General features: G+C 50.1%; 2 long non-coding RNA genes across 2 annotated transcripts in view; one reads left to right on the top strand and one right to left on the bottom strand.

Moving 5' to 3' along the window:
- LOC109493439 overlaps positions 1-23,368 on the bottom strand; it is a 44,473-nt gene extending 21,105 nt beyond the window's left edge. The window contains exon 1 of the long non-coding RNA XR_002147684.3: positions 22,740-23,368. This is a non-coding gene — a long non-coding RNA (uncharacterized LOC109493439). The remainder of the gene's footprint in view (positions 1-22,739) is intronic.
- LOC109493440 lies at positions 16,262-23,084 on the top strand. Its single transcript, XR_006588348.1, has 4 exons — positions 16,262-16,375; positions 19,484-19,608; positions 20,003-20,074; positions 22,016-23,084. It is a non-coding gene; the product is annotated as an uncharacterized LOC109493440 (long non-coding RNA).
- Positions 23,369-24,348: the final 980 nt, after the last annotated feature.

Below are 24,348 nucleotides of genomic sequence, written 5' to 3' on the forward strand. Positions count from 1 at the left end.
TGAGTTGTTTTCCCGCGGGGTTGTGCCATTTTGCATTCCCCCCAGAAATGCGTGAGAATTCCAAATGTCCTGTATCCTCACCACTACTGGGCACTGTCAGGGTTTTTTTTGTTTTTATCCTTTAGACATTCTGGTAGATTTGTAGGGTTGTCTCATTGTGGTTCTAATTTGTATTCCCTTAATGACAAATGATGGTTGGCAGGTTTTCATGTGCTTACTTGCCATCAATATACCTTCTTTGGTAAAGGGTCTGTTCAAGACGTTTCTTCCTTTTACTTGGGCTGTCTTTTAATTGTTGGGTTTTGCCTGTACTTCATATATTCTGCTCGATACCTTATTTGCAAATACTTTCTTTCAATCTGTAACTTGAATTTTCAGCCTCTTAACAGTGTCTTTCACAGAGCAAAACTTTGGTGGTGTTGTAATCCAGTTTATTCTTTTATGGTTTGTGCTTTCGGTAACCCAAAGTCACAAAGATTTCCTCCCATGTTTTCCTCTAAAAGTTTTATGGTTTACATTTTATATTTAAGTCTACGATCTATTTTGAGTTAACTTTTATATAAGTCTTGAGGTATTGGTCAAGGTTCAAATTTTTTTTAATGTTTATTTATTTATTTTGAGAGAGAGAGAGGGAGAGAGAGAATGATAGAGGGTGAGAGAGAATCCCAAGCACTGTCAGCACAGAGCCTGCCGTGGGTCTCGAACCCATGAACCTTGAGATCGTGACCTGAGCTGAAACCCAGAGTCGGACACTTAACCGACTGGATCACCCTGGTGCCCCTGGTTCAATTTTTGCTTATGGATGTCCGATTTTTCTACCATCATTTGTTGAAAAGACTATTTTCACTTGAATTATCTGTGTACCTCTGTCAAAAATCAACTGGCCGCATTTGCTTCCTGCTCTGTTCCATTGGTCTGTGGTGTCTATTGTGACACCAATGCCATGTCATGATTACTTACTATTACTCTAAAGTAATTCTTAAATTCAGATACTGTGAGTCCTTCACCCTGCTCCTTTTCAAGTTGTTTTGGCTATTGTGGTTGCTTTGTCTTTCCATGTAAATTTTATCATCAGCTGAAGAATCTCTACAAAAAAAATAATAAACCTTGTTCATATTTTTTTTTGGTATTGTGTTAGATCTACATAGGAATTTCGGGAGAGCTGATATCACAAATGATATGGAGGCTTCAAATCCATAAATTTAGATATCTCTCCATTTAGTTCTTTGATTTCTTTTATCTTAGTTTTGTCATTTTCAGCCTATTTTTATAATATCTTGCATATATGTTGTTAGGTTTGCACTCTCTTTTGCAGCTATTGTCAATTGTACTTAAAATTGTTTTTGGTTTCTAATTGTTGACTGCTATATATAAAAATACGCTTGGGTTTTTGTTTTGTTTTGTTTTGTTTTGTTTTGTTTTGTTTTGTTTTGTTTTGTTGGCATATTGACCTTGCACTCTGCGCCCCTGCTAATGCCACTACTTAGTTCTGGAAACTTTTGTACATTCCTTGAGATTTTCTAGGTAGACAGCGTGTCATCTGAAAATAGCACCAATTTTCTCTCTTCTTTTTCATTTTATATGCATTTTCTCTTCTCTCTCTCTCTCTCTCTTTCTCTTTTTTCACCTGGTTGCATTGGCTAGAACGTCTAGGACAATATTGAAGAAGATTGATGAGAGTGCACATCACTGCCTTCTTCTTGATGTTAATGGAATACCATTCAATCTTTCATCATTGAAAATGATGTTACCTGTAAGCTTTTTGTAAATGCTCCTTTTGGAGTTAAAGAAGTTTCCTTCTATTACTAGTTTGCTGAGTTGTGTTTTTTTTCCATGAAGGAATGTTGAATTTTGTCAAATGCTTTCTTTGCCTCTGTTGATATGATCATGTGTTTTTTCTTCTTTAGCCAGTTAGTATTATAGGTTGATTGGAATTTCTAATGATAAACTAGTCTTGCAATCCCAGAATAAACCCTACTTATTTGTGATGTAGTATTCTCTTACTATATCACTCAATTCAATTAGCTAATATTTTTTTAGAGATGTTTATGTCTTTGTTTATGGGACATTGGTCTCTAGTTTTCTTAAGTTTATCTTGTTCATGTTTACTATCTATAATCTCCATTCTTCTACTAAGTTCCTCCGATGAATTTTTTTAAATTTCCATTTAAATTTCCATTTCCATTCCTGTACTTTTCAGTTCTAAAATTTCCATTTTTTTTTTTAGAGGCTCTATTTCTTTGCTGACACCTTTTTATCTTTTCGTTCATTTCAACAGTGTTTGGCCTGACTTCATGGAGCACGGTTATAATAGTTGCTTTATGTCTTTGTCTGATAATTCCACATCTGTGTCATGTTAGGGTTGGTGCCTGTTGATTGTGATTTCTTGAGAGCTGCTAAGATTTTCCTTCTTCTCTGTATAACAAGTAATTGTGTCCTGCATATCTTGAATCTGACGAGATTTGGGGTCCTGTTGATATGGATTGGAGATTGTTGTTCTTGTTGATAATTTGTTTTCATAAGCAATGAATCTGGTTAAGTTCAGAATGCAAGTCCTGACCTGCCTTCTTGGGGCTGTGGTTCCAATGTTCATCTTCTTCCTAAGGCTTTGCTGTGCCTATCCAGTCCATCTACCACATGCATAATTAGGGGCCAACGGGGTGGTGGTCTACCTTGTAGTTCAGTTCTCAAAAGCTTTGCTTTGTTGCATTGGGTCAGTTTCATATATGCACAGCCCAGAGACAATCCCAAGGCTTCACAGACAGATTTAAAAGACCTCTTTCTGAAGTTTCCCACTCTCTACGATTGCCCCCAAGAAAGGGCTCTTTTCCCCAGCACACTGGCTAGGAGGCCAGGGTTTCAGCTATCACATACTTATCATGATTAGTTACATCTTAGGGTGAAATGACAGAGGAAAGAGAGGGGAAATGGGCATTACTTCTCACACACATTCTCCAGACTGTGGAAGTCCCTTTTCCCAGTTCCTGTGGTCCAAGAGACAGATTTTCTCTGAATTTTAGGTGTCTGTGAGGCCATCTCTGTTGTTATTTCTGATGCTACTATGGCAGGAGTATGGCTTTGTGACTTAGGCTTGCCTTGGGGCAGGGCCAAAAACTAATGACAGAAAGAAAAATAAATGGAAACACCACTACCGCCCTGCTTTCTATCCTGTAGGAGCCCCCTTCCCAGTCCATTAGCCAGAGGGAGAGTTTTTCCTGTAGGTTTTTTTTTTCTTTTGTCTGTGCCATTCCAGAATATGGCTGTCTCAGAATCCAAGCCAAGATCCTATGGGAGGAGGATTCACCATGGTATGGATCATTCTTTGAGTTTTGATTACCCCAACTCACTATTATTATTTTCTTTTTGAAGTCCTCAGATAGTTGGTTTGTATATTCTGCCTCAGGGTTCGTCACACTTTGTGGGAGAGGTAGGGTAGAGTATTATGACCCCATCTTCATTAGATCCAGAAGTGTCCAATCTGTCTCTTTGTAGAGACAAAGCAACAGCTTTTCTGGAAACTCAAGAGAACCAAAAAATCTCTTTAGCCATAATTACGTCCCATGTCCCTGGCCACCCCTGGCTGGTCGGTGGCTAGAGAGAAAGAAGTTGTGGTTGGATGAGCCAACAACAGCGTTAGTCCACCCGGGAACGCCTGGTCCAAAGTTTGGACACAACGGCACTAAAATCTCTCATTCGGTTGATTATCTACTTCTCCTTTCTGATTCCCCCTTGCAGAAAACAAGTGTCCAGGTTAGGTCTTTGATCTGTATTTGTTATTTTCAATGGCAAACTTTAGCAAGTCTGTGTATCTCAGATGGCTGGGCTGTTGCTAGAATGGTGGAGGACACAGTCAGGGGAGAGGAGCGTCGTCAATTGTCATTTATTCATATTATTAACCTAAAACTTATTTTAATTTTAGCCTTTGATGTTGAAATGTTTCTAAAGTGTCTGTATCCACTTCTTGGCTTTAGTAATGACAAAAAAAAAAAAAATGGACTAGCATATCTCTCCTGGCTGAGAAGTATGGAGCCTGTGATGGTTAATTTGATGTGTCAACTTGGCTAGGCTATGACGCCCAGCTGTCTGGTCAACACACAAGTCCAGATGTTACTGTGAAAGTGCTTTTGAAGTGTGACTACGTTTGAAATCAGTAGACTTTGAGTAAAGCAGATTATCAGTCATAATGTGGGTGGGCCTTATCCAACCAGTTGAAGGGCTTAAGAGAAAAGACTTCCCTGAAAAGGAAGAAATTCTGCCTCTAGACTGTCTTCAGACTCAAAACTGCAATACTGATAAACTCCTGCTGGCCTCCCTTGCACATTCCAGACTTGTCAGACCTCACAATTGCATGAGACAATTCCTCAAAATAAAATCCCCACTCGTGTGTGTGCGCACGCGAGGGTGTGTGTGTGTGTGTGTGTGTGTGTGTGTGTTTAGCTTCTATTTCTCTGGACAACTCTGGCTAATACGCAGCCCAGAGCCCCAGGTCACTTCCAGGCTGGAGGTAGAGATTAGCTTGAATAAGTATTAGTTCCTGATGAGCCCGATGACGGAATTCACCGGGTTCGTTTTAGTTTTAGTGATAAGCACCTCATTATTTTGCACCTTGTGATTTGATTTATTTCCCCCCAAATGATATACTATTAGAAATAAGGGCTGGGGCGCCTGGATGGCTTAGTCAGTTAAGTGTCTGACTCTTAATCCCGGCACAGGTCCTGATCTCACGGTTTCATGAGTTCGAGCCCAGCATCGGACTCCGTACTGACAGTGCAGAGCCTGCTTGGGATTCTCTGCCCCCCTCTCTTTCTGCCCCTCCCCCATTTGTGTTGTCTCTCTCACTCTCTCTCAAAAATAAATAAACTTAAAAAAAAATTAGAAATAAGGGATAACCAGATACACCAGTGGTTGCCAAGAGTGGAGCCCGTTTCTGACCCAGCTCCGATTGTGTGTGTGCATCTTTCACACTGCTGTTAGGTTTTTAAAGTTGGTTGAGAGGACAGAAGCCGAGTATAGACACACACACACACACGCACACACACACGCATGCACACAGTTGATGCTGATTAAAGGTTTATGAGAAACAAGAAAATCTGATAGGATTTGGGCAGAATCTGACCAGTTTTAAGTTTTCCATCCCTAAGCCGTTAAGCCCTCACGAGCCATTATGTTTGTCCTTGGCATGGAAGGGAGACTAGGTCGGGGAAGGTAAATGGCAAGACCCAGAGTGTTTTAGACGATTATCGGATTTGTGTAAGATTTACTCTGTTCTTTAAAAAAGATCACACATGCACACACACACACACACACGCACCCACACACGGGTTTTCTGCACCAGGCAGATTGCAGCAGCAAATCCGATTTGTGGGTGAGACTTGTGAGCGGGAGTGTTGGTAGAAGTGCACACCCGGCACGTGACGTGGACAGCCAGAGAAGAAGCTTCCGGAAGCCGTCCAGACCTCCCAGCGGCAGTCCCACCCACAGGAAGTTGAACAGGTCCAGCCCTTCAAAGAAAGACCTTCCAGTTCACCTACAGCTTGACCTCTAGAGATTCACTCCTTCATGTCTAGAACCTTTCGGTCCCTGAAAGTCACCCCCCCTCACCCCGCCGTGCAGGTGCGTCGTGAAGGACTAGCCTGAAACCTGGGTGGTAAGAGTAGCCACTCTGTCTTAGCACTTCGTGTCGGACACGCCGGACGCTCACGTTTCTCGTTTAGCTTCCAGCTACGGCCCCAGCCGTCAGTGCGCTTTTCCGCCAATCTTGGGAACAAGTTCGCTTGTCCCCACTAACGCCACCTCCTCGCCTCACGCTGTGTCCACAGTCCATCCACTCCACTAAGCGAGGGCTGCACGTCACCAAAGCCACTCTTGTCGGCGTCACCCAAAGCTTCAGGGTTGCAACGTACAGGGGCCGTTTTTCTGTCTCTTGGGTTTACCCTCCCTCCCAGAAGCATGGCCCGGGGGGCTTCCGGCCATCCCTCTGTCCAGGATCTCCACCGCCTGGCTGGCCACTCCTGCTCACCAGCTCTCGCACTCCCTTCTCCCCTCGACCACACTGCTAAGTGCTGGAGGGACCCAGGACTCAGACCCGGCCGGGCCTCGTTCTTTTCTCCGCTCATATGTTTTCCTGATACCAAACTACACAGCCCCCTGGTTCACCCGCCACCCATTTACGGACCCCTCATTTGTTTCTCCCACCCTAAGCTCTCCCCTGGGCTCCGGCCAGTCTCGTGCATCCAGCTGTGTCCCCAACCTCTCCGCCTCAATATATGACAGGTCTGAGCGACTTACCCCAGGTCGCACAGCTAGCAAATGGCCTTGATGTGAACTCAAGGACGTCTGATCTCAGGGCCTGCCTTCTTAACCACTTCTGGGCCAGAATCCACGCAGATGGCTATACGCTCACTGAGGGAAAAGGCATGTCCATTCGCAAGATTTGGCCAGTGGCCTGGGACATAATTCTTCCATCATTTCTAGCTCTGGGGGATCACCCCACCCCCATTTCAAACAGGGACAGCAGTGCCAGAGGAGACAAGGAGTCACTGGGAAACCTGGCGTCTCTTCCTGGAGCACGAGATCAACTCCAAGGTGGACACTGAAATGTGGGGAGGAAGGCAGGCAGGAGAAATCACTTTTCTACAAAAACGAGATGGATAGGGGCGCCTGGGTGGTGCAGTCGGTTAAGCGTCCGACTTCAGCCAGGTCACGATCTCGCGGTCCGTGAGTTCGAGCCCCGCGTCAGGCTCTGGGCTGATGGCTCAGAGCCTGGAGCCTGTTTCCGATTCTGTGTCTCCCTCTCTCTCTGCCCCTCCCCCGTTCATGCTCTGTCTCTCTCTGTCCCAAAAATAAATAAACGTTGAAAAAAAAATTAAAAAAAAAAAAACGAGATGGATATAGCCTGGGGAGCGAACAAGATTCACCTTCGTGCCGCCCGAGACCTGTCATCTGAGGAACACGGTGTCAGGCCGTCAGAAAACAGAACAGAAGAAACATCCGTGAGATGCCCAATCTTGGCCCCCACGAAGCTCAAGGCCTGCTTTCCAGAAGCTTGTTTCTTTCATTTTTTTATGTTGCTTTATTTTGAGAGAGAGAGAGAGTGTGTGTACACAAGCAGGGGAGGGGCAGAGAGAGAGGGAAAGAGAGGATCCCAAGAAAGTTCTGTGCTGCCAGCGCAGAGCCCAATGCAGGGACCCATCTCACGAGACGTTAGATCATGACCTGAGCCGAAATCCAGGGTTGGACGCTTGACCTACTGAGCCACCCAGGTGCCCCCAGAGGCTTGTTTCTAACGCCTGCTTCCATCAGGCTTCGTGTTACTCCAGATGGTTGGTACAGACATTCAACCAAAGTGTCGGTGCACTTTGGAAGCAGATTGATGAGCACAGAGACTTTTGCTGTACCTCTGGTGTCTTCAGCTAAGCAAAGTAAGTCTGGAAAGAGAAGATGGGATAGTTCCCCAAAACTTCACAGACGAAGCAAATAGAAAACCTTTGAGAAGTTTCCAGAGAAACGATGGCCATTTCCAAAACAAAGGTTGCTTCGGACTTACAGGAAACTGGAGACAGTTTTGAAAACCAGTGGGAGTAGACAGGGAACACTCCTGAACTTGATCGGGCTGATCAAAGCAGTGACAGAAAGGCAGATCTGAGCTTCCCCCGCCCCCCTCTCCCCCGCCCCCCGGATAGCGTGGCCAGCAGAATAAAACCCAGGGGCTGAATCCATTTCTTCTCTCAGATCAAGGCTATAGCTTCTCCAGGTTGAAGGCAGAGGTATCAAGTCACAGGCTCCAGAAATTCTTGGAAAAGCCCTTGCTAAATGGTCAGAGGCAGCTTCAGATTCTTATTTCCCTCTCCGCCTCTCTGAGTCTGATGACTTCAACGAGCCCTGGCCATCCCAGCAAGCCACGGCTTTCCAGGGGGAAGCCTAGGCATGAGACCTCCAGACGCCAGTTCTCCTTCACCTCCATTGTCATGAGTTTCCAAAGCAACTGGAAAGTGAGCACATTTGGCCCTCCTAGAGATCACACGTGGCCCGAAGTTTGTTGTAAGCCATCGAGTCCCATCCCACACTGGTTATGCTATATTAGGAGCAGGATTCTGATGTCAACCCTACTGGACTGGAGTCCTAGCTCTACAAGTTACTGAGTGGCCTTTGGCAGGTTACTTGATCTCTGTTATTTTCTGAGCTGGCAATAATAACCGTGCCTTATCAGTAAGGTTGCTGAGAGGGTGCACTGAGACAGAGCAGGGAATTATTAGCACAGCGTCTGGGGGCGCAGCAAGAAGTCAGCAGGCAGAAGCTGTCATTGTTACTAGCCGTGTGTTGTTCAGCAAAATCTGGCCAGTCACAGTGAAGTTCGAATCCACGGTGTTTTGTTTGTGACTTAGGTGTGCAAAGCATTGGCCAGGAAAGATTGAATCACGCCAGCGATCTGCACATTCACAGGCCTCACCTGCACCCTCATAGGCTGATGGCCTCCCCTAAATCCCTGCTCCAGAGAAGAGCAAGTCCTTCCTTCAGAGACTTGGGAATGGAGACACCAGCAAAGAACCCAGAGCTGGGGCGCCTGGGCGGCCCAGTCAGTTGAGCGTCCAACTTTGGCTCAGGTCATGATCTCTTAGTTTGTGGGTTCGAGCCCCATGTCGGGGGCTCTGTGCTGACAGCTCGGAGCCTGGAGCCTGCTTCAGCTTCTGTCTCCCTCTCTCTCTGCCCCTCGCCCACTTGCGTTCCGTCTCTCTCTCTCGTAAAAATAAATAAATATAAATATAAAATATATATATACATATAAATATAAAAAAATAAATAAAAAAAATAATAATAAAAAAAACCCAGAGCTAAAAACTAGGGACTCAGATTCCAGACCCGGTGGCAAACGGGTCTGGGGGCCAAATTTCTCCAGCCGCCCACTTCTGTAAATAAAGTTTCACTGGAGTAGAGCCCCACTCATTCACGTCCAGAGTCCTCTGTGGCGGCATTCACGCTCTCACAGCGGAACTGAATGGCGGCTTCAGAGACTGGATGGCCCTCAAAGCCTGAAACATGTACTGTCTGGCCCTTTGCAGAAAGAGGTAAATCTTGAATCCATTCGAGTTGGAGCATCTCTGCTCTGGGGTTCTGAGGTTATATCTTATTCAAATGTAAATCTCCACACACAATGTCTAGCACACAGCAGGTGTTCCAAAGGCACTTGCTTCTTAAGTTATTAAAAAGCTGTTACTGAATATGTGTTCTTGCAGCATCATGCACACATCAGAGCCAATAAATGGAGGCTTCTTTGACCCCTCAACCTGCAAAATTCCAGAGATGTCTATTTTTGTCTTAGTTGATTTCCCATGGTCAGTGGCTCCTAACTTCAGTTTTAAGGTTTTCTGCCTCTGAGACCTTAGTCAAGTTGCTGGTGATCTCTAAACAGCCATTTAAAAAGCTCTTCTATAAAATGAACAACCCCCTTCCAATCTGTCACTTGAGTTAAGGAAGACTTTTTCTACATGGGGTCTCTGGGCATGTAGACGCCTGTAGGCACCTGCCCTCAATGACGAGGGTCTGAAACAGTGCCTTCGTCCACATCCAAGTTCTCACGCAGCTCCAGCCTACCTCGCTCAGGACCACCTCCCTCTGGGACCATGAGACCCCTTGCATGAGAACTCCAGAGAGGGGACGTGACGTGGTCAAGGTCACCTGAGGAATTTCAAAGAGTGAGAACAGAAGTCTAGGTATTCCTGATCCCTAGTCCCCTGGTCACCCACATCTAGGCTTCCTGGAGAGCCAACATTCCCCAGAAAACCTCCTTAGTTCGTTTGTACCATCAGACCACAGGACCCAATTTTTTTCCTTGGAATTCATGGTCACACGGTTCCAAGCAAAATTAAAAGAGAAAAAAGCATGAAATTCCTCAAGTTCACCAGCGTCACTGACCCCTGAGCGTGCGTGCACACATACCTGCACCATTTCCAGCCTTGCCTAAGACCCACCTCTACAGAAGAAGAGCTTCTCTTCCCTTCCAACACCAATCCATCCATCGGGGTTCAGCAGACCTGTGTTAACCATGTCTCTGCGTTTCTGCATTGCTGATATGTTGACCTCCGGGGATTTGCTGAGTCTGGAGAGGCTGCCCCTCTAGGGGCTGGCCAATGCCCAGAGATAATAAACAACGCACCTTTGAGCATGCTTTTCACATATAAACCAGGCAATCCAGAGTCTACACCCCCAATCCCTCCGGGCCACTAAGTATACCAAGCAGCTAGGAACAGCCTGTAAGCCCCAGGACCTGCTAAAATTATTGAGAATCGCCAGTCCTAAAACTGCCTACTCTCCCTTGCTCATTCTTTCCTGCAGAAAGCACAATAAAGGCTCTTGTCCACAGTTCTTCTCCTTCTGCCTCCAGATTGACCCCGGTGCTTCCCTGGATCGTTATTGGCATGACAATCTCAGCATTATCTCCCCTGTGACGTCTTCCTAACAGCCTTGACATCCCCAGGAAGTTTTAGGAGAGCTTTCTCTCATGCTCCCACTGTAGAGTGTATACAACGCAATTATAGCACAAGTTATATTGCATCATATAATTGTTTCTGTATCTTTTTTTTCCCACCGGACTCAAAACCGCTTGAAATCTGAGACTATTTCTGATTTTTGTTGACTTCTGACATGTACGAGATGTTGGATAAATATTGAGCCAACAAATGAATAAAATGAGATTTAGTTCAAGAACGAAAGAAGCTACCAAGTGTATCTTGCACCCACACCCCATGAACCCACCCTCACTGGTAGTCGTGACAGATATTTATTAGCACCCACTGCATTCTAATCATCCTGGTTAGGAGCTAGAGCTACAACAATGAATAAAATAAACACAGCCCTATCCCTGTGGCATCGCAATCTCCCGGGGGAGGTGGACAATTAAAAGCCATTACAAGAAAGTGTTGAAGGGTGTTCAGGGAGCTGGAAGGAGTCCTGCCATCGAGTGCAAGGCAATGAGTGATGAAGCTGGAAGGAAAATGAAGCCGGATGGCAGAGGGCTTTGTAAGCCTTGCTCCAGAATCTAGACTTTGTCCCAAAGGCAAGAGAGGATCGCTGAATGTGTGTCACGATCAAATGGGAGGAACCCCAATCGCACTGGCTTCAGCAGAGACAGTTAGTGGCACCTGCAGTTGAAACTGTGGGGGTTGGGCAGCTTTATCTAGAGGTGATCTGATTATCTAGAGGTGATCCAGGAATCTGGCTCAGACAAGCCACGGGGACCTGGCTCTGCCATCTCTCGGCTCGGCTTTGGTCTTTTCCGGGAGCTGGTTTCTGCCTTAGGCTCCACATGTGAGGCCACAGCTACGCTCACCTCACATCCTCCAGCAAATCCTTTCTCAAAGGATTCTTCAGGTGATTTACCCTAATGCCCTGGGCCTGGCCTGGCTGGAGCCTCCCATCCCCGACAACCACCGCGGCCGGGAGGGTGAAACGGGCCGATCTGTGGGTGAGACGGTTTGCTGCGTCCACCCGCCCCTAAGATGTGGGCTGAGAGAGCTGCTGGTGGGGAGGGCTTGGGGGTGGAGCTCCCTAAAGGAAAATCAGAGATGTGTTGCCAGTAGAACGACGCCCGGATGCTGGGTAGCAAAAAACAGAAACAAAACTGGAGACCCATCACGAAAGATTTTTGGCAAGGAGCGACTTTGTTATTAGATTTGTAACTAAAGACGACCCATCACCAGGGCACACCGTTGTGGCCGTGTGGGCAATGGTGGGGAATCCACAAGCAGGAAGGACAGTAGGAGCTTGAGAGGCTCAAGGAGACTGCTTATGCTAAGATCCAGAATTTGGTTCTATAAAAGGGTCTGGAGCTCAGGAGAGCGACATGAGCTGAAGATACAGATCTGGAGGCACCAGGATATAGATTACAGAAGGCTGCTAAAGCCAAAGAAGGGCATGGAATCCCCCCCAGGCAGGGAATGTTGGGGGACAGAGTGAAAGGCTGACTCAGAACCACCGTGAGGACCAACGCCTAAGGAGCGTGCCAAGGAAGAGGGGCCAAAAAAGGGGAAGAGGCCTGAGCATTAGGAAACCAAGGGAAAATGAAGTCATGGAAGCCAAGAGCGGAGAGGGTTGCAGGAAGGGGGCAAAGTCAGCAAGACCGGATGCTGCCAGGAGGCCGAGCAAGCACTGCAAAGGGGCCCATTGGATTCGTCCACAAAGCGGTCCTCTTACCCTTGGGAAGGGCAGTTCCGGCGAGGTGGAGGGTGAGCGGGCAGTGGGATTGCTCTGTGCAGAAGCTGAGTTCTGAGGACCAGAGAAACAAGACAGACTGGTGAGGGGAGTTGGTGGTATCGTGATGTACACGGAGGCTGTGCATTTACAAGGAGGCACGCAAGGATGCACGCTCTCTCCCGTGCACAACTGACAACTATTGGAGGCTTTTGAAGCCACACCCCTCACTTACCTCTTTTTTTCTCCCTTTACTCCTACGGAGACAAGATCAAAGCAGAAAAAAATTTTATAAATTTTTTTTAACATTTATTCATTTTTGAGAGACAGAGAGACAGAGCACAAGCCGGGGAGGGGCAGAGAGAGACGGAGACACAGAATCTGAAGCAGGCTCCAGGCTCCGAGCTGTCAGCACAGAGCCCCACGCGGGGCTCGAACTCACGAACCGTGAGATCATGACCTGAGCCGAAGTCAGGTGCTCAGCCGACCGAGCCACCCAGGCGCCCCAAGTGGAAAAGGTCATTCCAATCCAGTGCTTTATTTCCCCAGATAAGACTAGATCTACAGTAATTCAACAGCTTGTTCAAGGTTTCAGAACAAGCTGCTTGTAGAGCCCGGGACTTCTGACTTCCGGGCCAGCATTTGTCCATTCTCTCTCCGCCCTGTGTGCTGAAGATGCCCTGATATGGGACCCCTGCAAGGTCTGCCTGCCCAGCTGGGCCTTTGGCTTGAACGATCCTGTTCTAATTGGATCCCTTGAGGCTCTCATTCTGCGACTTGATGTGTTAAGACCCTACTCCCACAAAATCAATGCATGCCAGCCCTTCCCAGTATCTGCCTGCATTCAAATGACGCCTTCAGTGCTTTAACCATGAACTTGGGGAAATCTTCTGAGGGTGGGGACTTCAGCCTTGGGTGAAGCAGATATTTGGGAGAAAGTAAGGCATGTTGGTTTTTCTTAAATCCTTCTGGGAAACGTGCGTGTGCATGGGGGGGGGGGCGGTGCTATCTAGAAGGAACAAAGGCTGTTCAAAGCCATATCCCAAAACGAGGGTGTATTTTCCCATTCGGAAGGCTTCCCTACCTGTGGAATGCTCAAGCACTCGCCACACCAGCTTTCAAAGCAGATGGGTATTTACTGCGCACAAATGTTACATTGACTTTGGAATGTTCTCACATGTGCTCTTGTGGATTAATGAGCTCCTAATATTGTGATAATAATCATTTTCCATAAATATGCATAGTCAGCTTTTAAAAGTGTCACGTGGGGTAATTATTAGCTGTCTGGGTGCTAATCGCTCAGGGAAAATGTTTACTTGCGTGTGAAACGGAACCTGTGTTTGTTTTGTTAAATGCACTGCCTTACAACAAGCCCAGAGCAATTACCCGCCTGGTTTAAAGGGACTTGGATGCCAGGGAACCAGAATCGAGGGACGAATCTGTGCCAGTTATCTTGGGGCCTAATCCAGCTTTCAAACCTCATTCACAAGGGCCTGTGACGTGTTTGGTTGGATTTAGTCCAATAAAAACATTCTGAGAACCTACTGTGTGCAAGGGATCTCGGAAAGGGCGCCATCTTTGAAGCTAGTCGAATGAGCCTAAGTCCTGGCACTTTCTGCCTTGGGGTAAGATGATTAACTTCTCTACCTCAGTTTGCTCATCTGGAAAATGGGGCAATATCCACCCTCTAAGATTTTTAGGAGGTTTAAATAATATACATAAAGCACCTAGCACAAAGCCTGACATGTGTCAGGCCGTCAGCAAACATTAGGTCTTTCTCTCTTCTCACACACACGCTACGGCAGACACATGGATAATAAATGTACAGCCCACACCTTCCTGGATCCTTCCAAGTGAAGTGCCCATAAGACCGAGTCCAAGGAGAGCATGATGAAAGACGTTCTACTACTTGGTGGAGGATGCAGAGGTAGGAGAGGTATCATCTACTTAGGGAAAAATCAAGAATGAGTTCAAATCTTCAAGGAGACTTGCTCTTGCCCACCGACAGAGGAGATGGCCTGCTTTGGACATCTGCATTGTGCCCGTCACTGACGCCTCAAATTTTTCCTTTTGTCAACTCATTTCTGTGAGGCATTACACTTTCCTCCCCCACCTCCCCCACCCAGGAGTGAGACGATAAACCCCCAATAATTCAGGGTGGAGAAACGCACCCCAGTTATAGGGCAACAGGATAAAGGGGGCTGGGATTGAGGAAAGGGGGATTTCAAAAGGCACTGAGAGGGGAGACGAGGGGAGGGAAGACCGTCTTGTTATATGGGCTGCCCCAAATTGTCCACGTCCCTCCTGCAGGCCAGAGAAGAGAATGTGCGAAGGACGACACAGGAGGTTTTAGAGGCCAGGCCCGGAAGTGGCACGCACACTTCTCACTGCCCTCCGTTGGCCAGACTCAACCACGGGAAATGCAGTTTAGGAAGAGAAGAAATGGGGGTGTGGTGACAATTGGCCATGTGATATAAAAGTCAAAGTGCCAAAGGGAGAGACCTGGAGGGAAGGCCAGGAGCCTAATATCCAGATCTTACCCGGTGCAGGGTCAGTAGACTTGAACATCAGAAGAATAGAAAACAAGTGTTTAAAGCTTTAAGGATTGTTCGCACTAGAGCCAAAAATAATCGTATAGCTTCAGAGATCTGTCGATAAAGGGCCTTCCTATGGATTGACTCCTAGTCCTCAAAATATGTGTTGAAGCCATAACCCCTGACCCCTGTGAATGTGACCTTATTTGGAAATAGAGTTTTGACATATGTAATAAAGTTAAGATGAGGTCATTAGGATGGGCCCCACTCCAACATGACCGATGTCCTTATAAGAAGGGGACAAGACAGAGACATATGAGAAGCTGGCCATGTGACAATGGACGCAGACATTGGAGCGCTACATTTCTAAGCCAGGAACGGCTAGCAAATACCAGAAGCCGGAAGAGGCAAGAAAGGATTCTCCCCTACAGGTCTCGGAGGGAGTGTGGCCTCACTGACACCTTGATTTCTGACTTCTCGCCTCTAGAACTGGGAGACGTCAATGTCTACTACCTTAAGCTGCCGGTTTGTGGTCCTTTCTTATGGCAGCCCCGGGGATGCTAATCCACTCTCACTGGCCCAGGGCTCAGGACGAGTCGATAGGAATGGAAGCCAAGAAAACTCCTGGCCTGGATGAAGCAGGAGAAGGTCTTGGCTGGGATCTTGGGAAGAAGACATTAGATGGGGCAGAAGCGGTTGGCCATGGAGGGATTTGAACGTGATCTTGCCTGCAGCGTAGAATTACCAGGAGGCTCTTCCCGAGGCAGGTCTGGAATCTACCATAGCTTGCCCCTCTCCCACCTCTTCCCATGTGACCAGGGGAGGACCCCAACCTGGTCTGGACATTAAAGGGGGTCTTAACGTGAAAGACTTTAAAGAGACAAGAGTTGACTCCTTCTCCGGCGTTGCGTAGCCAGTATTGCTAACTTCTAGAAAATAGAGGAGCCCCAGGGAAATCTAATAACAGCCCTACTTAAGAGCACACGACAATTATTACCTCCAACTGTGAGGGAGGCTGAGTAATTAAAAAGGGTTCTTTATTTTGATTAAAAAGATTCCTTTTAGTGTTTCTGAATCTTTAGTGAAAGCCTAGAACTCTATTTTTAGACACAAAACAAGATACGTGGCCAGGGGCACGGGTGTAATTTAAAACACGGGATGAGCATTTGTAACCTGAAAAATGAGCACGCGCCCCCAGTGGCCCCCAGATCGAGCCCAGCCCCACCCAATGGCTTTCAGAAGGCACAGCAGCATGACAACCCCAACCCCGCCGCCTGGATTAATAGGAGGCCCAAATTAATTGGTTTTAATCACTATAAATTTCCTTCCCAATAAAATTTCAAGAATTTCCAATCATGCTGATTTATATGTGTAATTAGAAATCCATTCACAGATGTCACACTGCTAGGTGGTGGGTAGTGTAAGCCCCGGCTTAACTCCAGCTAGGGGCCTGAGCCATGAAAAACGATAAGGGGGAACTTGGCAGGAAGTTGGGACACAGAGCACGCCCCCACCCCTGGAGGCTCCACCCCCAAAGTCACGCGGGGGCCACTGACCAGCAGGCATAGACTTCACCTTCTCTGGCCCCCGGCCCTTCCCGGCCTGGACAGGAGCGGACCGAAGGGGCTTGGCGTGTACCACACAGGCTGTGCCGGGTAAGTACATTGGGTGAAGCCACCCTCACAGCCCCCAGGCCTCCCTTCTGCCCAGAGCAGCAGTGAGCGTAATAGCCGTGGGAGGAGAGAACCCCAAGAAGAGGGAAAATCAGCCTACCTACACCCCCCTTCCGACAGGCAGGTTAATGTCTTGGCAAGCTGTCCATTCTCCAGATCAGGCAAACGCAGGCTTGCATGCAGGATCGGCCGGCACACTGGCTGGACTTCGAAGTCCTGCTCACGTTCCCTCCTCCTCTGCGGCTCCTAGCCCTTGGGCCAGGGGGCCCCGTGTCACCGAGGGAAGTGGGAGCAGGGAGGAGAGGACAGAAATGGCTGCATCACCCTTTCCCCTCCGTGACCAAAAGGAATGGGAAAGTCTACATGTGAAGGGAGAGTCATCAAGAGTTTTATGCCAGAAATTCACCCGGATGGAGGCTGGTGGGGAGAAGAAAGGAAAATGGAAATGGGGGCTCGGAGAGGCTATGTGGCTTTTCAAGGTCACTCGGCCAGCACAGCAAAGGGAAGAAGGGAAGGAAGCTGACGTTTATTGAGCATCTATCATATGCCACGTGCTCTTTGTGGGCCCCCCTCGCTGGAACCCTAGTGAGTCCTGGAATCCTAGAAGGACAGAAAAATGGGGCTCATATAAGTTAATATTAAATCTCTTGCTCATGGGGCCACAGCGGGCTGGAACCAGAGCCACGGGCACTCACCCCGAACACAGTCAGCTTTGCTGCCGTCTCTCACCGCCCCGGGGCCCGGCTGCTTCGAGCATCACCTGCAGGGGAGTGGGTGAGGGTGGTTAGCCAGCCGGGGGTGGTTCGCAAACGTAGGGGCAAACAAGTTACTGTTTGGGCTGAAGGAATCTATGTCCCAGCTAGGCTGCGAGCAGCCTGCAATTAGGGCCAGAGCCCGTGCCTCTCTCTTCTCCCACCCATTGTCCCATACAGGGTGCAACTTGGAACCACTTTATCAGCTTGGCTCTGAGTTTAGGTTCAGGGCAAAGGACGATGGGTTTTTGAGGTACGAGAAGACTGTGGCACCAGGAAGCGCTCACTGAGGGGAGACGCAAGGGGCCATTCAGTGGGGAGCTGGAGGGTGTTAGACCCCAGAGGGAGGGTATAGCAGGATCAGGGCATCGATAAGAAACACCCTTTCTCTTCCGCTCGGTTTCTTTCGGCATCGACTGAGAAATTAAGACACAAGAGCCTGCCAGAGGGAATCCAAAACGACCGAGTTCTTAGTAAAGCCAGCTTGGAAATACGACTTGAGCCACCAGGCCCTGCTTACTTGACTCCCGAATTAGACACGGATCCTCTCCTCCCAGGTACGGCAGTGGGCCTCCCCCACACCGGGCTGGACCTGCCTCTGTAAACTGCCCGCCGGGACGGGGAGGTGAGACCGCACCTGCCAGCAGAGGCCAAGCTGAGAAGAGAATGGACGCACGCTTCCATCTGTAGAAGCCAGCTCTCCCCTACGTCCTAATGCTGGCACTCCCGTCCCGCGGGCCAGGACGGGAGCTCTGGAGTGGCTCCCCCTACACGCTGGACGGGCACGTTGACAAAGGGAAGGGGGCATTGGTGGCCCTGAGGTCAGACCCTGCCAACTGTGCCTGCCATTCGTGAAGACCCACCCTGGTCTCTCTGCGGACCACAGGGACCACCGCCTGGGTCTCAGAACCACACCGGCCCTCCAGTGCTCCCCCACCCAAGCCCACCCCACGTGACACAGACACACTCGGAATTGTCTTCAATAGTGCTCGGTCTGCAAAAGTGATTGGTCGGCTGGCCCACTAAGCCCGCCTCCCCACGAAGAGAGAAGAAGATCATCTTTGTATCAGCCTGATCCTTTAATGTGCCTCAAAGCTGCTGCTCGGGTCTAAAGCAGACCCCGGCCCGAGCAGGGAATGGGTGGAGAGGTCTTAATGGGGAGATTAGTGTCTGCCCAGGCCGTGCCAGAGCAGGGTCCTAAGAGGAGATTTTAGAGGTTGGGCAATTTTTAAGGGCTTAAATGTTTGATAATGCAGGGCTCAATTGCATTTATACATGTTGGGGCCTCGGCAGCAATGTACCACCCCGGGCGTAATGGATGTTGCAAGATTTGATTTTAGTAGTTTAAAAATACCCAAGTAGTCTGCAGGCTAATGGCCATTGGACAGACTCATTAGTGTATCAATAATCGTTCGGCATTCTGAAATCCTTTTAATGCTCTGGGACAGCAAGAAGCAGGCTGTGGAAGGGAAGAAGGTCATGGGGGAACTTGCGAGCCAGTTAAACAAGCGAAGACAATGAATGGCCTGGGCGTGCTCTCCGCCACCCGTGGACTGGTTTAGACAGCAGTGGGGTGGGGGGGAGGTGGGAGGGTGGCAGGGGGTGGGGGGAGCTCTTTGTAACTGCTCGGGGAAGGGATGTTGGGGGAAAGCTGAAACAAAGCCTCGTGCAGCCTGGTCACAGACCGGCAGTTGAAATGGATTCTACCTCCCCCTTGCTCTATCTAGCCACCTTGTTCTTTGCAGCCTCATGGTTTCCACATTTTCTCCTCCTCACCTTGTCTCACGACCTCACCCGGTAGAGTGATTGCCTCCAAACCGCTGACTTCCTGTCCGTCCAAGTTCCCATCTCTGCCCAAGCCCTCCCCTCCTCCGTAGGCCACTGGGCCTCTACTGTCGCCCATGATCTAGCACGTGGTTCTGTACCATTACTGTGCATCGCCCCCCCCCCCCATTGACATATGAGTTCCTGGCCAGTCACACCGTCCCTGCCACATGCTAGGTGCTCTGTCAGGCTTGAGAGGCTGGTTCTGAATCTCTCCGGTGTTGTCTTGGCCGCCGAAACCCTCTGAGTATTGGGCAAAACTATGGACTACTGCGCACGTGCACAGAAACCCACAGATGGACGATATTGTACACAGGTCCAGGGGGTACACCCACCCGTGATCTCTTCCCCGATCCCTGAAGATCAAGCTCTGGAAGGATGAATAAGCCTTTGCAGGCTGGGTGGTTAGTTGCAAGGCTCTGCCATTTGAACGGGAGACAAAGATTTCCTGCAGCTCCTACGCCAGGACTCCGAGGAGCAGAGCATGTGATCAGTTTCTCATTTTGTACCTTAGGAGTCCAAGAAGCAGCCTTAGGAAAGAGAGAGTTCTGAATACCTTTGCAGATGGAATGTTCTATTGTCAAAGACGCTCTTCAGTTCCTTCTAGAGCAACGTCACTTCTGCATGGAGCACTAAGCGGTAGGGACCAGCAAGGTCTCGGCCATGGCCAAGACACCCCTCTGCGTCCTGCTCACTCCCACCCTGCCTGGAGTCTCAGGGGACCTAGCTGGGCCGTGGAGGAGAGGGGGAGGGGATGGAGGGCAGTGGGGGGGGGGGTGATCTGCACAGATTCCCTGGCCTGCAGCCTCGCTGAAGAAAGGCCTATGGAAACCTCTGAGCACTACTGAGCCTTATCAGTTTGGCCCCAACGAGGGTGCCTGCTGGGTCATCACTGTGCTGAAAGAATGACCTCCAAGACACCCGCCCCACACATCTTGTCCACGTCAGAGCACCAGCCATGCTCCCAGCTTCACCCTAGGGCAACCTCGCTAGGCAGGGACCAGGTCTGAGGGTCTCCCACTCTGCAACTCAGGGAAACTGAGCAAGGACGGAACGCAGTCAAGAAGCAAACTTGAAGTCGACATTACTGCTTCAGGGGAACGTGGTGAGTTAGCTGGATTGCCTGTCTCTCCCCTTGTGGCAGTCTGGCCTCATTCTTCCCATGAGCCCTGAGCAAAACTTCCTCCTGCTGGAAACAGCCCCTGCTGAGCTGCGCCCCACCACTGCTCATCCATCCATCCGTCCATCCGTTCACCTGCTCCTCCCATCCTTCCTGAGCGCCTTCCATATCCTGCTCAGCCCCTGTCCTCACTACATGTTTGTGAGCACGAGTGTGTCTGCTGCCCATCTACGTTTTGCTTTCATGGTTTCTGGGGGTGCCCTGGCCCCCCTTAGATCGTAAGCTTCTTGGTAGGACACCCCATCTCTAGGCTCTTACCACATCTGTCTTTCATCCACTAAACTTTGAGCACCTCCTTTGTTACAAAGGTAAATAAGAACACTCAGTCTGGTGTGGTGATGGATGCATGGCACCATCCATGGGGGGACTACAGGGGCAGGGGAAACACAGAGAAGGAGTCCACTAAGATGGGGGTCTTGGGGAGGCTTTCTGGAAGGGTTGGTAAGGGAGCTGAGTCTTAAAGGATGGGCTGCAATCCCCAGGCACAAAGGGGCGGGTGTGCGGGGAGTGGTAAGGTTTGCCAGGCAGGGGGCACAGGAGCAAGGCCAGGAAGATAGGAAACACCATGGGCTATTGGGGGCCCACTGACTGGAGCTTGGCCTTGTGGGCAGAGAGCCAGGAGCGCTGAGATGGCGGGAGAGGCAGGGGGCAGATCCTCTCCTCGCTCAATCTTAGTGATCCTCTCCTCACTCAATAAATAGATTTATTCCACAAATCTATTCTCAGCCAGGGCTCGCTCTAGGGGGCGAGGACACATCAGTGCTCAAAACAGACAGTGCCTGCCCTCCTGGAACCTCATTCTAGTGGATGGAGAAAGTCCATTCACACACACACACACACACACACACACACACACACACACGGGCGCCTGGGTGGCTCAGTGGGTTGAGTGACCGACTTCGGCTCAGGTCATGATCTCACGGTTCGTGAGTTCGAGACTCGCGTCGGGTTCTGTGCTGACAGCTCGGAGCCCGGAGTCCGCTTTGGATTCTGGGTCTCCCTCTCTCTCTGCCCCTCCCTCACTCATTCTCTCTCTCTCTCTCTCTCTCTCTCTCTCTCTCTCTCTCTCTCTCTCTCAAAAATAAATAAGCACTAAAATAAACACACAAATAAATACATAGTGTGTTGGGGCGGGGGCAACATCTTACAGCTGTCAAGGGAGGGGTCTTATAGATGAGCACTTTCAGTAGATTACTCCAGGGGCTGGCCTCCTGTCCTCACTAAGCAACCGAGCTGGTCGGACGAAGACAGACAGACCCAGCTATCTCCAACCCCACCTCCAGAAGTTGTCCTTGAGAGCAGCTCCCACTGCAGGGAAAACTAATAAGGCCGGCGTTTTATGATCCCCCTACCTCTGATGGCCAGAGGCAATTTGAAGTCAATAAAAGGTGCGCTGCTCCAAGGGTGTTTTATGGCTCGTCAAACCATAAAACCCCATGGCCATGTGACCAAGGCGCTAGAAAGGGGCCACCGAGTGGATTCAACAGCCCTCGGTCAGGAGGACTTCCAAATTAGGCTGGCGATCGACCAATTACAGGAGGAGGGAGCAGATCTATGAAGGAAGCCCCCTGAGCTCGCTGGCTATGGGGCCCAAGCTTTGGGAGCCCCCTGCCCACAGACAGAGCCCTCCCGCTATGATTACAAGAACCCTCGAGAATCCCTCACCTTCTCCTGCTCCAAAGCACCCCTCATCCTGCCCTGGATGTTTAAAATCCCCTTCCCATGGGCCCAGGTTTCTGGCCACCAGAGACCTGTGGCCTAGTGCAGTTGCTGCCTTTCGGTCTGAAACTCACTCCACCCACCGCCCACTGACTGTGACCTTGAGCTAACCATTCACTGCACTTCAGGCTTCTCCTTTTTCAACAGGGGTAATGAGGCCTCCACGGCTGGCTTGTTTAGAGACGCTGGCACCCAGAAAAGGCTCAAGACTCAGAATCTGTTGCGACAGGAGAGGCACCACTTCAGCTGAGCGAGAACTCAAGCCCTCACATCTCTATGCGATGTCACCGAACGCCCTTGGGACATTTTCAAAGAGCGTCCATCCGTCCACCCATCCACCCACCCATCCATTCATCGATCCTTCCATCCTTGCATCCATTCAGCAACAAACACTGGTCACCGTCTCTGAGCCAGGCCCTATCCAGGGGCACCATGCTGAGCCCGTACCAAGCCTCCACCGGATGGAGGTTACATTCTAGTGATGGGAAAGAGGTAATCCATGTGGGAAGCTCAGGTGGGTGTCCGTGCCATACAGAAAGACGTAGCAGACGTAGGAAGAGGAGGACGCCCTGTTTTCAAGGGGTTTGCATGCTAATGACAGGAAATGGACAACGACCCATGAGCAGATCAAATACGCGTGGGTGTGCATGTGTGTGCACACGTGTGTACGTGTGAGTGAATAAACAGGGTGCCCTGACAGAGAATAATGGGAATGTCACTTAGATGGAAGTGACAGGCCAAGGACTGAAGGACGGAGAAGGAGTAATGGAGAGAGAGAGAGAGTCCAGGCAAGGGGAAGCCCCTGCAGTGGGGAGAGGGACAGAGATGCTGCAGAGGGCCCCGTCTGTGCCCAAACGGCCCCGCGTCTCACCTGATCTTCGCGGTGCCTCTACTGTCCCGTTGCTGCTGTGACAAACGTCCGCAAACGTAGGGGTTTAGAGCAACACAAACTTATTCCCGTACAATTCTGGAGGTCAGAGGTCCACAACGAGTCTGGAGGGGCTGAAATGAAAGTGCTGGGCGGGGCTGGTTCTCTCCGGAAGTGCCCGGGGAGAATCTTCCGGGCGCAGAGGCTGTGATGCGCTTTTTGGTTCCTCTGCTCCCTGCTTCCGCCGGCTTCCTGCTGACTCTGGCCCTTCTGCTTTCCTCTGAGAAGGACCCTTGCGATGGCATTAGGCCCATGGAGATGCTCCGGAGTAAAGATCGCGTCTGAAGAGCCTTAACTTAATCACATCAGCCCTTGAGTGTCGTGTAAAGTAATATGTTCACAGGTTCCTGGGCGTCTTTGGGGGCCATCATTCTTTCTGCCACAGGGATGTCTGGTGGTCCACGTGTGGCTGGCAGGAGGCTGAGGAGGGTTGCAGTTTCCAGGGCCCCCGGGGTAAAGTTATAGCTTTGGACCCTAAGCCAGAGTTACCTCTCTCTGCCCACGGGGTGTCCTTTCCGCTCTGAGGTCACTTCCTTGCTCTGCCGTGGAGTGAAAAATTCTCCTGGGGGACGAGCCACCCCAGCCCGACCCACCCGCCCTACCACCATCAAGGCTCAGGCACCGCCTCCCGCAGGGTCTCCGTCCTGGGGGCCCCAGCAGCAGCAGCTCTCTGGACAGGAAGTTCTCCTCTGGCTGTGCTCACCCCTTTGTGGCCTGTAGGAGATTCCCCTTTCCCGGTGCCCCCGGAAACCAGCCCGTGGCCCTGGCTTGGGGGCCGGGCCCCTCTCCCAGCCTGCCACCAGTCACCTCTCCTCGGGTGAGAGTCCACGTCACCTCCACTCCTCACTGAGGTCGCACGTCCTATGGGCACCTTCCCTCGCCCTCTACTTATTTAGCCAATAAAGAGGTGCAACGGCAGGATGCGGGGACACTGAGGACCGCTCGTCACAGGTGGGAGGAAGAGGTGGGTATCAGGCAGTTTTTCAGGGAAGGACGGGGGTGAGGACTATGGGAAGTCAGAGGAAGGACACACAGCTGGACCAGGTATGGGGTGGCAGGGGGTGGGGCGGGGGAGGATACATTTCCGGAGAAGGAGGCAGCAGGTGAATCTGGCTCCAGCCCTCAGTGACCCTCCCTGCTCGGCACCTGGTGAGACAGCACCCTGGCTTCCTTCAAACAGTCCGTGTGGGTGGGCATTTTGAGGGAGGGATTCTGGGCATGACTTCAATCGTGCAGGGCAAGACAGCAGGTGCCTGCACGATCTGAGCACCTGCCTGCTCAGAGCCAGAAAGGTCTGGAAGGATGGATGGAGAGAGGTGGAGAGGCAGTGGGCAAAGGGCCAGGCAGGCCCCTCCCTTGGCTACCCCCTTCTCTGCCCCAGCTAAAACCGACCCCCCCACCCCCCCACCCCCCGCCCTCATCGATTTTGTAATCACCAATGCCCCTGGCTCCTTCTCTTCCCACCTACGTAAGCCAGGAGGCCTGGGCGGCTGCTCCATCAGGCATTAGGTTCAGGCATTAGCTGGCCTTGTGGCTCTTCAGGGAATGCTAA

Source organism: Felis catus, chromosome D3 (genome assembly GCF_018350175.1).
Source record: "Felis catus isolate Fca126 chromosome D3, F.catus_Fca126_mat1.0, whole genome shotgun sequence".
Taxonomy (NCBI): domain Eukaryota; kingdom Metazoa; phylum Chordata; class Mammalia; order Carnivora; family Felidae; genus Felis; species Felis catus.